The 15,621-nt window shown below is 34.2% G+C and overlaps 1 pseudogene; it reads left to right on the top strand.

Moving 5' to 3' along the window:
- Window positions 1-4,684: 4,684 nt before the first annotated feature.
- LOC111382457 lies at window positions 4,685-8,159 on the top strand (annotated as a pseudogene).
- The last annotated feature ends 7,462 nt before the right edge of the window (window positions 8,160-15,621 follow it).

Here is a 15,621-nt window from a genome sequence, read left to right as displayed (position 1 = left end):
GTGAATAAACTAACTTATTCTACTCGTCGAGTAGATATTCATAGTATATTTAAAATTTCAAAATCAATTTTGAATGAATGAGAAATTATTGTTCAAATTTAGAAAAAAAGGAGAATTCGACATAAAAAATCGCTGCTCGAGTGGCTGCCTAGCGCCTAGCGAGCCCTACACTCACTACTTTGAGCGCTCAAGCGATGCTCCAGGCATCCAACGAGTGTCCTGAAAAGCCATGTCTCTTCATGAAACATGCTGAATTTTGAAATGTCTCTCTGATCACAACCCCTCAACCTCTATAAGTTGGATACCCGTGGTGGTCTAAACTCATTTCATATCATATTCATTGATTACTTTGCATCAAAACACTCCATAAAATTTGTTTTTCTTGCATCAAAAACAAAAAAATAGTAGAGAGAAAATTCTGTTTTTAATTTGCCATTTCCTTAAAGTTTGAAGTGTTTCTACTGCAAGGAGAAAGCATTGTATCTTGAAAGATAATTGTCAAGACTCCGTTAACATCGTTGTGGGACATATTCATCTTAAAGACAAAGTGTTGAACACTTACCTCTGTTTTGCATTCTTCATTTTTGTTCTTCAATTTCTATAACTTTGTTTACATTCCAAGTTAGTTTACTTTGATTTATTGTTTAAATTTAGTTTCAATATAATTTGCAAACATACACAAAATACCCCCAACAAGTTTAAGACGATTTTATTGTCATTTTACTCGTTATATTTTGATTTGTTATATTTTGATTCTATTAATACCTTGGAATAAGCAAAATGTTTTTGTTCCTTTCTTCTATTAAATGTGTCATTTGTTTTAGTATTAAAAATGGATACCGTTGGGACTAATTCAAGTCAAACAACAAATGGTACAACTAATGTTGTTTCGCCTTGGCTATACTCTTCAAACTATTCCAATTCTACGTGGGGGAGAAATCGAAGAAATTTAGCGGAGTGAATTTCAAAAGATGGCAACAAAAAGATGTTTTCCTATCTCACTACCTTCAATTTGGCAAAGTTTCTTACCGAAGATCCTTCTGCCGTACATGAAGGAGAGAATAATTGAGAGTTGATTATCGCGTTGGACACTTGGACTCAAACTTTTTATGCAAAAACTATATCCTCAATTGATTGGACAACAAACTATATGACGTGTATAGTGTGAAGGAATCTGCCAAGTAACTTTATGATTCTTTGTAGAAAAATACAGGATGGAGAATGCCAGCAAGAAGAAATTCATCGTTGGAAAGTTTCTTGATTACAAGATGATAGACTCCAATACCAAAATCAATCAAGTGTAAGAACTACATGTTCTTTTCCATGACATTCATGCCGAGAAAATGACATTGAGTAAATCATTCCAAGTTGCTACATTATCGAGAAACTCATTCCTCATGGAGAGATTTCAAAAACTATCTCAAGCATAAATACAAGGAGATAAATTTGGAAGAACTTATTGCCTACAAATCTTTGTTATTGTAAGAGGTGCTTTTATGGGTTATAGTATTGTTCAGAAAGGTTTTGTCTGTTACGATGTTGTTGCTAATCATTTTCGTATTTCTCGCAATGTGGTTTTCATTGAAAATCAATATTACTTCCAACGGCATGTCATTTCCTCTTTTGATTTGGCTCCACTCTTTTGCTTTGAGGATGACTCTCATCCCATTTGAACTTTTAAACCAGGCTCGGTATATTAGAGATGACAACATCCAGCCCCACCACACTTTTTGACCTTGATTCATTTCCAGACTCCAATATTCTTAGGCGATTCACTCACATCACTCATTTTCCCGATTGGTATGGTTTCTCTACCATCTTGTCTAAATCACTATTTCGGAGAGGCTTATGATGGTCGAATTATTACTTTTCTGCAGATCGCAACAGATGTTCAAACTGCTAATGTGTTTACCAAGGCAATGACTCGACAATGACATTAGTTTCTTGTAGCAAATTGATGCTTCTAGATCGTCTAGCATCAATTTGAGGCATGTAGCATCAATTTGAGGAATGATGTCGATGAAATCGACGAAGATTATATTACCATTCTTAAATGATTGTATTTACCATAATTGTATATTACCATGTTAGGTTGATTACATTCCATAGTTGTACATATTTCTATTCCTGCAATCGCAGAAGGGATGACAATTTAGCCAAAAAATTGTTAAAATCCATACATACAAAGATGGAATAGGAACCAACAAAACAGTCAACACACTTGACTAGATACATGACTGGAATTCTATGAAACAGTTGACTAGATTTAAATACATGAGTAGAATTTATGAGACACTTGTCTAGATTCAATACATAAATTATTCTAGAAAATATGATGGGTCAAATTTGTTTACTCCAACAATGCCTCCCGTAAAACGAATTTGCTTTTGATTCCCAAAGCTGCAACATTCCTCGAAAAAGTATGTCCACCAAGAGTTTTTGTAAAAATATCAGCAAGTCGTACATCATTTTGACAATATTCAATATCGATCTCACCTTCATTAACAATCTCCCTTACAAAGAAAACGAAGACGAATATGCTTTGTTCTTCTATGCAGAACGGGAAACTTTGAAACAAAGATAACTGAACTATTACCATAATACAATGTTGTAGGACCTTCATGCTTCAAGTTCATGCCTTCTAAAACACCTTTAAACCATATAATTTGACACCCAGTTGAAGAAGCTACTATATGTATCCTGCTTCAATGATGGAAAGCCCCACAATTGGTTGCTTCTATGAACACAAAGAAATTGCACCACTTCCATAATTGAACACATAACAGGAATTGCTTCGGGAATCATCAATACTTCCTCCTAAAATTACTATCACCATAACCAACAAGTTTGATGGAAACACGTGTGTCGTAAAAATGCCACAAAATTAGTTTGCACATTCTTCTAAACATATATTAATTAATCATGACATGTTCCATACACAAATTACACAGTATTGACTAAGATTAAATAAACATAATGTTAGTCAATATTACCAATTTTATAATACACTGCCACCAACTTTCACAATCAACGCAGAAAAAGAACTGTAAATACCCTCACAAACAAAGTAGTTCGTTGGTTAGTTTTGTTGTATGTTGTGACCTAATATTTGTTAAATTTCATATGAATAAAAGCAGTTTTCATTGATTTGGCATACAATGCAATAGTGTATATATAATACACGTAGAATATGCTATTAAGGAAATAAAGCTATTCTAGGCCAGGCCAAATATTTTGTAAAGGAAATAATCTTCATAATTTTAGCTAAATCTCCATAATCATAGCTAAATCTCCATAATCATAGCTAAATCTCCATAATCACAGCTAATAATATTAGCAGTGGTTATTGGCGTCAGGATGATGTATAAATAATATTGTAAAGTGGGCAGCATTTTTCACATTGAACTCACAGTGGGAATGGATGTGTGTGGTGTTGAGTCCCCACTTTAACGAGTCTGCATTATCTATAGTTCCTGCAATGAAACGACAGAAACACATTCCCACTAACAGATAATTTGTAAATAATTGTATGAACGGATTATGCTGTGCATTGAACTCAACCTTGAAACTGAGTCCTAGATATTTTCTGATGTTGGACCATTAACCTTAACATTCTAAAATCTACTAAACTCAACCTCTGAAGAGACTAATATACATACCTGTGGCTTGGCTCATAAGAGAGGGCATAAAAAAATGAATTAAGCTAAAATGATCGAAAATGGGTGATAGAAGCCACAATAGCCTCCCACATATGTAGAACCGGCGTGAATAAAAAATGCAAAAATAAAAGTGGGCCAACCCCCCTATTGGGAGTATTCAGTCAGCTGTTAAAGCCTATCTATAAAAAAGGTTGAACCCCAACCTTAAGGGTCCCCCACCGTCCTTACTCTGGAGCATCGTGAGGGAGGTAAATCGTAGGTTATGCCTCCAAGGGTACAGGGTGGAAGGCTGCTTGTACACTTGCACTTACTCAAGAGCTAAATCCATATTTCAGGATTCGAACCCTTGACGCAGTAGCCTCAAGCAAAGCTGGATTTCTCCACCCTCTCCTTTTACCACTTGAAGATGTGCCCTGGGGGCCTGTCTGCACTATCTATAGTTCCTACTAAAAGTGGCGTGTGCCCACAACTTTTAAATTTAACCACAAAATATTCTAGATTGTGTGTTATGGAAGTGGAATTTTTAATGGAAATAACCACAATTTTTAATGGAAGTGGAATTTTTAATGGACCAATATTAAGATAACGAAGTCACCAAAATTAATTATTTAATACATCAAATATCACCCGAAATGTTAGCTCCATTATTTTTTCCACCGTGTTGATTCTGCACATGACAACAAAAAAACATAAATAAGGATTCATGTTGCCATATGGCATTGAAATTCTGCACGGTCAGTGTATATTGGAATAATAATCAACATAGAAGGGATTGAGCTACGCATAACAAATGGATCTTCAAGCCTTAATTAATATCCTCCATCGGACAAATTGACTTCCACATTTACATAAACTGACAAGCTTTTGAGGGATGACAGAAAAATATTTATAATTTGTAAATAATCGTATGAAGGGAATATGCACTACAATGACATAAACCTTGAAACGGAGTCCTAGATATTTTATAGACGTTGGACCATTAACCTCTACCTCTGAAGAGACTAGTATATATACCTGTGGCTTGGCTCATAAGAGAGGGCATAACAAAATACCTGCTTATGCAGAATATGAATGCATGCAAAATGATGGGGCAAAACAAATGCAGCTTATTCCCTTCGTACATTCTTCTTTTGGTTTCTATATTATTTTTCAACTTGGAAATCATTGTCCTGGCAAATGAAGATGCTAAAACCCATGTAAGTAAGGGCGAATCTGATCTGATGTATGTGTTTTTTGGTTTTTGTTTTTTTTTTTAATATTTCCTCTCTAAGTACTATTCCTGAAAATAATTCCTGTTTTTAACATGTATACAGGTTTATATTGTTTATTTGGGAGAAAGAAAACACAACGACGTGGAGCTCATTACTTCTTCCCATCACAATATGCTTACTTCTATTCTTGGAAGGTTCCATTTGGATTTAGCTTATTACTTCCTCGATTCTTTGTTTTTTCACTTAACAATATATTCAACACTTCACCTGTTATGCCTCAATTACAGTAAACAAGCATCGGTCGACTCGATGATATACAGTTACAGACATGGCTTCTCTGGATTTGCAGCCAAACTGACAGAATCTCAAGCACAAAGTATTGCAGGTATTATTACGGATACTGAATTTCTTTTAAATGTGCTTCATGGGAAATTATAGAACAACATAACTCCTTACCACATTAGAAGCTTTTGTATATCAATGGAAATTCTGGCTCATATACTTTTTCTATCAATGAAATCTAATTTTGTTATGTCGTCTAAAATTTCAAACTTTTTATTTCTTGTAGAGTTACCGGGTGTGGTTCATGTCCTTCCTCATAGCTTTTACAAGGTGCAAACAACAAGGAGCTGGGATTACCTTGGTCTCTCTCCTTATTCTCAAGCAAATCTCTTATATGATGCCAAAATGGGAGATGACATTATAACTGGTGTATTTGACACAGGTGCGTGATTGTGTGTCACTTTCTTCTTTTCTTCTTTCTTGCTCAAGTCAAACAAATTTCTGAGAATGTAACTCGACATGGATGGAAAGCAGGAATATGGCCAGAATCCGAATCATTTAATGATAAAGGCTTGGGGCCAATTCCATCAAGGTGGAAGGGCTTCTGTCAGTCTGGACAGAAATTTGATCCAGCAACAAACTGCAACAGGAAACTGATAGGAGCTCGTTACTTCATAGATGGTTTTCTTGCTTCAAAAGGAGGAAAATTCAATGCTGCAGAAAATAACGAACTTTTGTCTGCAAGAGATTCAGATGGACATGGAACACACTGTGCCAGCACAGCAGGTGGCTCTTTTGTAGATAATGTGTCTCTTAGTGGACTTGGCCTTGGTACAGTTCGGGGAGGGGCACCCAAAGCCCGGGTGGCCATGTATAAAGTTGGTTGGATGGAGATGGCCTCATCTGCTGACATTCTAAAAGCCTTTGACGAAGCAATTCATGATGGTGTTAATGTATTATCAATATCGATAGGTGTAGATTTGCCTCTGTACCCAGAAGTTGACAAGCGTGATATCATTTTCTATGGATCATTCCACGCTGTTGCCAGTGGGATAATAATAGTTTGTGCTGGGGGAAATTCAGGGCCGACCGCGGGAACAGTGGTTAATGTGGCACCTTGGGTTATTTCTGTTGCAGCTAGTACTATGGATAGATCATTTCCCACAGCCATCATGCTAGGAAACAATCAAAAGTTCACGGTAAATTTTCTAGGACTTATGAAAATATTGCATTTCCGTCTAATGATTCATTTTTATGATCCGCAGGGTCAGTCCATGTACATAGGAAAGGACACTGGCTTTGTAGAATTGTTTTACAAAGACAGAGACGATCTAGAAGACCCACGGTATACATCTGGATTAGTTAAACCTATACCTGTCTGTGCAATTAAAACTCAAAAACACATTAGCTTTTAAGGTGTTTATTTTTCTTATTTGAAGTTTTTGGGAGAGAAGTTCACCTGTTATGACTTTTGTAGATATTGTGAACAAATAACATCCAATGATACTTGGGTAGCTGGGAAGATAGTGCTCTGCTTCACTTTAGTAGCAGGTGTGGACGATATAAAGAAAGCTCAGGATAAAGTCCTCAATGCTGGTGGCCTGGGGCTTATTGCAGCCAAACATAACTTCGATTACTTGTCATCATATTATGATACCGCTCCATGCATTCAAGTGACATTTGAAACCGGAACTCAGATACTAAATTACATTCGCTCCGCGAGGTATATCATCGTCTTCTACTTTAGTTTTTCAGTGCCTTCTTGTAAACAAAATGCTTGTTAACAATGGTACAGTGACCCTAAGGTACGTTTGAAACCGACCAAAACTTACACCGGTAAATATGCCTGAACCTATGTGGCACCTTTCTCATCTCGCGGTCCTAATACTCTTTCCCCAGCAGTACTAAAGGTATCAAAAAATCTCAAAACTTTCTGGATTACATATATATTGGTTTGATGTCAAGTACTAATTAGAGCATGTTATTGAACTCATTCATACATGATATAGCCTGACATAGCAGCCCCAGGAGTTGATATATTAGCAGCGTATTTACCCTCCGAAGACAACGTAAGGGGATATGCCTTTAACAGTGGTACGTCCATGGCGACACCTCATGTGGCAGGAATTGCTGCCTTGCTCAAGTCTATGCATCCCAATTGGTCTCCGGCTGCCATTAAGTCGGCACTTGTCACGACAGGTTGTTTAACAGATAATTATGACAACTGCTTCTGTGTAACATTTTTCTCTAATCTTTAATCATATATGTACATGTGCAGCATGGACAACAGATCCCTATTCTGGAGAGCCAATTTTTGCTTGGGGAGATATAACAAAAATTGCTGATCCATTTGATTATGGAGGTGGAGTTACCAACCCAAATGGAGCAAGAAATCCTGGACTTGTATATGACATGGGAACCCAAGATTATATAAACTATCTCTGCGCCATGGGTTACAATGAGACTTCTATCAAACAGATTGCAGGCAAATACGCACAGTGTCATGGAGGCGCAGCCAGTTATTCTATTCTTGATATGAACCTTCCTTCCATCACAATTCCAAACCTCAATGGTTCAGTCACTCTGAAAAGAACAGTTACAAATGTGGGAAATCCCAACTCCAAATATGAAGTAGTTATTGATCCTCCTCGAGGTACAGTTATGAATGTAAATCCCAAGTCTTTGCTGTTCAATCCCAATGTGAGGACAATGACTTATACTGTGACAATATCGACATCTCATAAGATTACCACCGAATATTACTTTGGAAGCTTGACTTGGGTGGATAGAATGCACTCAGTCAGAATCCCCGTATTAGTCAATACTGAGTTTCCAGATGTCTTTACTCATTAGAGTACAGCATCGAGTTACGTGATTCAGTATATTCACTGGTTGTTTTCATACTAATTGAAAATAAATAGAATATGAGTACGACATGAAGTTTTATCATCCAATGGATCAATTGGTTGTTTTCATATTAATTAAAAATATATAAAATAATTTCTTCTGTGGTTGTGTTGGAAACAATATATATTATTTCTAACCCGTAATGTTATTCGTAGTTTATTTTTCATGGTTGTGTTGGAAACAATGGAGTGATGGAGAAGAAACCAAAAGAAAAATATAGTAGGATATGAATCAAAACCAGAAACTTGTAAGAATAAAATCGAAGGCCTAAACACGATATCGTTGTTCTCAAACAATATTTGCCCCCTCTTCTAATTGAATGAGATGCTAAAGGGTATTTTGACAAACGTTGGAAGGATTATAACAAACTTTGTAAATGATTTTTCACCAAAGCACAAAGTAAAATTATCTAAAACTTGAAGAACACAATAAGAGAAATTGAATATAAATGAAAACCAGGATTTGATATTTGATTGTGGAATAAGGAATGAATCTCAAGTGTTTTCAATGTCACTAATCACTTATTTATAGACTTCAATCAATACACCATAAAATGGTGCCAAAACATATGGTCCCCAAGTTTTAAATTGAAAATCAGCCAACGATTATTTTTTTAGCACTATGCGTAAGCATAGTAGAATTAAACTTGTTTTTGACCAAAACATATCTTGTGTGCGCACAAAATTAAGCCTATGCAAATCAAATTTTCCATTTTTCAAATTTTTTATTCCACTGATTCCACAATTAAGCCAACAATTAACCCATTATCATTTCATTGATATTGAGCAATTACTCAATAAACCTCACTTGTTCAAACTCAATATGATCACATTCAAAATGATGACACTTATGTATAAGGATTAGATATTTTTCGATTTGAATCTAACCATAGTGTAACTCAAACGAAGTAAATTCGGAATTAGAGGTAGCATGAAAGTTTTGAACCAATTATTTCTTGTAACAATACCGGTAAGAACACACGCATAAGTATCACGTATTTACAAGTTCCTCAACTCATTTAGTGCTAATATGGCTTTGCGCTCATCCTATTCAACAAACTTTTAATAGAGAAACTCCAACTCTCTATTGAGGTGGCACCACTTCAAAGTTCGTTTAAGTAAAGTTCTTCCAGCATCTTTGTTACTTTTAGAGATACCTGTGTTTTAGCACCGAACTTCATTAAGAGTTTTAAGCCAAACCCTCACTTCAGTAATAACCAGCATCATTTAATTAGGATAGGGTTATCGCGAATTTGAATAATGCTGAAATTATCCACATATCTAATGATTTGTTGTCACACTTTGAACATCTGAATTACCTTTTGAGTAATGATAGGTAGGATTGCTATCATTGGTGGACCTTTTTAGATTAGGTATTTCAACCCCATCTTATTAGAAATAGACCATACTAAATCTCTATTTAGAGGTTTAGTCAAAGGATCTGCTAAATTCTCAATTGATCTAAAATAATTTAGGGAAATTATTCTATCGTTGATTAATTTCCTTATGTAGTCATGTCTAGGACTCATATATCTAGAATTTTTGTTGTATACCTTATTGTATGTTTTTGTTAACGTGGCTTGACTATCGCGCATGATAGGTATTGAAGAGATTTTCTTTGATCTCAAATGTATCTCATTAAAGAGATCCTTAAGCCACTCAGCATTTTTCTCGATTTTCGATAGTATTACAAATTCAGATTCCATTGTCGAGTGTTTTATACATATCCGTTACTTTTGATCATCTCCTCCAAGAGTGAACACCCAACCTGAAATAGATTTACTTCTAGGAATTTAGTCTATTATAGGGCCAAGTTCTTGGTTTTCTTTAAGTATCCAAGGACTCCCAATGGTCTTCTAATGATCATTGCTTGGATTGCTAGTAAACCTACTAAGTTTACTTGTGTCTGGTCTTGTGCATTGAACTGCATACATAAGATTGCCAATAGCACTTGCATATTTCAATTGAGCAATTTCTCATCCATCATTCTTTACAAGCTTTGAACTTGGATCAATAAGGTACTATACTCCTTTAATTTCAAATCTCTAAACTTGTTTCTCACATTCTCGATATAATGTGATTAACTTAGATGATAACCTCCACTAATCTTTGTGACTTTGATACTCAAGATGGTATCCACTTGTCTAAGATCCTTCATCTTCAATGTGGAAGATAGAAACCTCTTCATTTCTTCTATTCCATTCACGTGATTACTCATAATCAAGATGTCATCAATATACAAGCAAATGAATGTCACATAATTGTCATAAACTTCAGAGTATAAACATTTATTTACACTATTGAATTTAAAATCAAATGATATATTTGCTGAGTCGAATTTCTCGTGCCATTTCTTAGGTACCGCTTCAACCTGTATAATGATTTCATTGACTTGCACACCTTATGTTCATTTCCAGATAGAGTAAACCTTTCAGGTTGTCCCATGTTGACCTCCTCATTGAGATTTCCATTCAAAAATGTCGTCTTGACATTCATTTAATGAACATGCAAGTCATGTATCAAAACTAATTCGAATACTATCCTAATCAATGTTATTCGAGCTACAGGTGCATAGATGTCAAAATTGTCAATTCCTTCCTTTTGTCGATATCCCTTAGCTACTAATATAGCCTTGAAAGTATTTAGAGAGCCGTCAATGTTATATTTTCTCCTAAATACCCATTTACATCCAATAGGCTTGGATCCGGATGGTAAATCGACAAGTTTCCACATATTGTTAGATATTATCGAATTCATTTCATTCTTAATTGCATCTTTCCAAAAGATAATATCACGATAAGCCATAGCATCTCTATAAGTTTTAGGATCAGTTTCCACTTATAGAATAAAAGGAATTCTTCTTACAACATTCACCTCATTTCCTTTTACTAAGTAAAAAGAGATAAATTGAGAATCAATTTCATCCGATTCTAAAGACTTATGAACCCAAGTCTCTTACTTCTTTGTTGCTTACTAGACTCATCAACATCTTTAGTAGATGTCTCGTCTTGTATTCCACTTGAGCGAAGGATATCTTAAGATTTTCCCTCAATTCATTATCCGAAGATAACGAATGTTCAAAGAACTTTACATCATTGGATTCGATGGTCACATTGGTATCCAAATTTAATAACCTATAAGATTTGCTATTGATAGTATATCCAATAAAGACACATTTAATGTGTCTAGGATCTAATTTAGTCCTATTAGGGTTTGTATTCTTACAATAAGCAAGAGATCTCTACACTTTGAAGTATCCAATGTTCAGTTTCTTCCTTTCCACAATTCATAAGGAGAAACCTTTATATGTTTTGAAAGAATCTTATTAAGTATCCTATATGCACTCAATAAGGCTTTTCCCCACAAGTTAAATGGTAACTTAGCATAGATAAGCGTGGCATTGATCATTTCAACTAAGGTCCTATTTTTCCTTTCAACTAAACCATTTTGTTCGAGTGTTCTAGGTGCAGAACATTGGTGAATTATGCTATGTTGTTCACAAAACAAGTTGAATTCACTAGAAAAGTACTCACTACCTCTACAACTTCTTAATTCTTTAATTTTCTTTCCTAGATAATTTTCAACTCACTTTTGTATACCTTAAACATATCAAAGGCCTCTTTTTTATGTTTCATCAAGTAAACATATGTGTATCTGGTGTAATCATCAATGACGGTAACAAAATACCTATTTTCACCCCTAGTCAACATGCCATTCATTTCACGTATATCAGTATGAATTAATTCTAAGATACTAGAGGTCCTTTTTACACTCTAATAAGGTTTTTTAATCATTTTAGATTTCACACATGTTTTGAATTTATTTTCATCATTTTCATAATATGAAATTAAGTCATATATTTTCATATATTTCATAGTACTTCTACCAATATGGTCTAATCTAGTATCCCATATTGAAAATAAATCAACAACATACACAAAATCAGTTTTATTCATTTCTTTGTTAACGGAACAAAGTTTGACCATTCCTTTACTCGATTAGCTTTTATCAATAAATTTTCCGTTAAGGGATAATACAAGTTTATTGGATTCATACACACATTTGATACCCAAATTTTTTAAGAGATTACTATTGACCAAATTCCTATTCATATCAGAAATATGTAGTACATTTGTTAGAGTAACGATTTTTTCGGAAGTGAGGATTATATCAACGTTTCCCTTTCCAATGACCTTGGACAGAATCTCGTTACCCATTTGAATCTCTAGATCTCCATCCACCTCGTGATATGTTTTGAATAAGGATTTGTCATGTGATACATGTACAGTAGCATAAGTATCATACCACTACCCGAGAACCTTTCCCTTCTTTGAATTTATTTCGCTCACGATGGCCACAAATTTATCCTCTTGGATGGAATTCACTTTCCTTTGAAATTGTTTTATTTTCAATGTCTACACTCCTTAGCATAGTGACCGGGTTTTCCCCACACAAAACATTTTTCTTTGATCTTCTTCTTAGACTTATTTAAGTTCCTCGAAGGCTTCATCTTGTTGGATTCCGCAGGCGATTCATTTTCTCCATTGCATTAGCATTGGAAGTTCTTTCCAAAGAGTTTTTACTCTTATCCCGCATTTTGGACTCTTTCTCAATCCAAAGATGCTTTTGTAATTATTCCAAAGAATAATCTTTGGAACTATGCATGATCTTCTTCCGGCATCCTTTCCAAGTCTTCGGGAGTTTAGCAATCGTAGCCCCCACTTGAAAGGTCTCCGGAATTTCAATCTTTACCGCTTTTATTTTGTTGACAATCACTTGCAATTCATGCACTTGGGAAAGTAGGGAAATATTATCTAAGAATTTAAAGTCAAAGTACTTCAAAATCAAAAATTTCTTGATACCTTCCTCTTCCACTTTATACTTATTCCCCAATACATCCTAGATTTCTTTCGCTGAAGTTGTATTTGTGTACATATCATACAAGTGATCCGACAGCGCGTTGAGTATGTGATCGTGGCATATCAATTCATCTTCTTGGTGTTTTTATCTTTTGGCCTTGATTGTTCAGTCTCTCCATTGGTCGATTTCGGTAATGGCGCCAAATTTGGATCAATAATATAGAAGATCTTCAATGCAGTGAGGAGAAACTTCAATTTGTCTTACCATTGCATGAAGTTTTTGCCATCGAATCGATTCAACCGCACTAAGTCTTGATTCATTAGTCGATAGTCTTCATTGTCGTTTCGCTCTCCATTGTGGTAAATATCGTTTGAGATTGTTGGAAAAAATGGAGTGATGGAGAAGAAAACCAAAAGAAAAACACAGAAGGATATGAATCAAAACCAGAAACTTGTGAGAATAAAATCGAAGGTCCGAACAGGATATCGTTGTTCTCAAACGATATTTGCCCCTCTCCTAATTGAATGAGATGCTTAAGGATATTTTGGCAAACAGTTTGAAGGATTAAAAGAAGCCTTGTAAAGGATTTTTCACCAAAACACAAAGTGAAATCCTCCAAAACTTGAAGAACACAATAAGAGAAATTGAATATGAATAAAAACTAGGGTTTGATCTTTAATTGTGGAATAAGGAATAAATCTCAAATATTTTCAATGTTTTTAATTTGTTTGTATTGATCATTTATCACTTATTTATAGGCATCAATAAATACACAATGAAATATTGTCAAAATATGATGAAAAGTGGCAATTTTTAATTCAAAATGGTCCCCGAGTTTCAAATTGAAAAATTAGCCAACGGCTATTTTTTAACACTATGCATAGCATAGTAAAAATCTTGCGTACGCATAGTAGAATCAAATTTGATTCTGTTTTGGTCAAAACACATCTTGTGTACTCAGTACGCATAGGCAAAAATCGAAATTTCTATTTTTCAATTTCTTTTTATTCTAGTGAGTCCATTATTGAGACCAATAATTAGCCCATTATCATTCCATTGATTTTGAACAAATATTCAAAAGGTTGTGCCATTTTTGTAGTGTTAGATATAGAAGATTGATAAATGACAAATCATAAATACTTTCATTATTTCATAATAGTGAAAAATGCAAATTATGACCAAATCATCATCTAACAGCAAATGTAAAAAGGTTGGCAGCTCGACGTATAGGGCCACATGGCCGTGTCTATCCAGGGCTCTAAATTGGTGCCCCCTCCAATGGGGGGCACCAGTTGGCCCGCGTCCCCTCCAATAGTGGGCGCCAATTTAGACTCTGTCCAAAAAGAGTTATCCTTCTATTTTCCTCTCGTAAATTAAACAGTCAAAACTTTCAAATGTCTATATTTTTTCTAGTATCACTCCACACTCGTCATAGATTAGAAGCCCATCTTTATAAGCTCTGGCTAGTGGTGATTCACCGATTCTAAAACCAAATTTCTTGAGCACATAGTTTGGAGGGTAATATAGTGTTAAATGAATGAATTTAAATGGACAATATTAGGATGTGAGGTGAATAAAAATAATGTTTTTATAAAATTTTAGCTTATGTTTGGCCCCGATTTTTTCAAATACTTACTTTTTAAGAATTTATTTTTAACCACACATTCTTCAATAAAATAATATTACATGTAAATCGAATTTTTTATTTTTATTTTTTAACCACACATTCTCAAAAAAAATTAAAAAATTAAAAAATTAAAAAATTAAAAAATTAATATTCCAAAACTATTTTCTCCCAAAGTTCCATTAAAATGGACCCAAACAAGAGCTTAAAACGATAGATATAGAGTTGCATAGATATATAATAATGGTGAATATAGATAACGGTTCCGTAATTATATCACACCACACTTTTTTGTTAACTACATTACATTTTAATTGAAGTTTCAATCTTTTCTCATTTACATACACTTGTATCCCTACTATTTTTTTTATTTTATTCTTATAATCAACCTTCTTCTATAAATTAGTATACCTTACCACCAGTAAAAGTTTCCGTACAAAATATTTGTTATGAGGGCATAAAAGACTTTGACCCATCATGTTTTTAAACAAGCAAAAAATAATAATAATGACGACAAAAATTTTGTTCCTTACTTCAAGGCACACTTAACACACTATTAGTGAGAAATCGTCATTAAAAATATGATGTGCTATTTTATTATTAAAAATGCGACCAACAAAAGTGAGAAGCATGAGTCCGAAAATAAATTGACAATGAAAACATTTAGCGTGTGTTTGATTGTCAATATTTTAATGAAAAATGTATTTTTTCATTTAAATTTCTACTTTTATGCTGTTTGATTCATTTTTTCCATGGAAAATTTTTTCTTATTTTTAGTTACGTGATCATATTTTTTTTTCTCAAAATTAAGGAAAATATTTTCTTTAGAGAGAGTAAAATTTTATCTTCTTTCCGTACAAATTCCATACACGCAACGCACCTTTATTGCATTTCAAATCTTGATGCTTGGATTCAAGATAAGTAAATTTCACATAGGATAATTATACTTTTACTCTGGTGTCATTTATACTTTAATTTTGTTTAATTTGATAAATACACTTCAATTTAATTTCAATCCTTTAGCTATTCTTTAATTTGATTTTAACTAAAATAACATTATCCAAATTCATTAATAGATG

The sequence above is a fragment of the Olea europaea genome, unplaced genomic scaffold (genome assembly GCF_002742605.1).
Source record: "Olea europaea var. sylvestris unplaced genomic scaffold, O_europaea_v1 scaffold2502, whole genome shotgun sequence".
In the NCBI taxonomy this organism is placed as follows: Eukaryota; Viridiplantae; Streptophyta; class Magnoliopsida; order Lamiales; family Oleaceae; genus Olea; species Olea europaea.
This window is presented reverse-complemented; position numbering and strand designations above follow the sequence as displayed.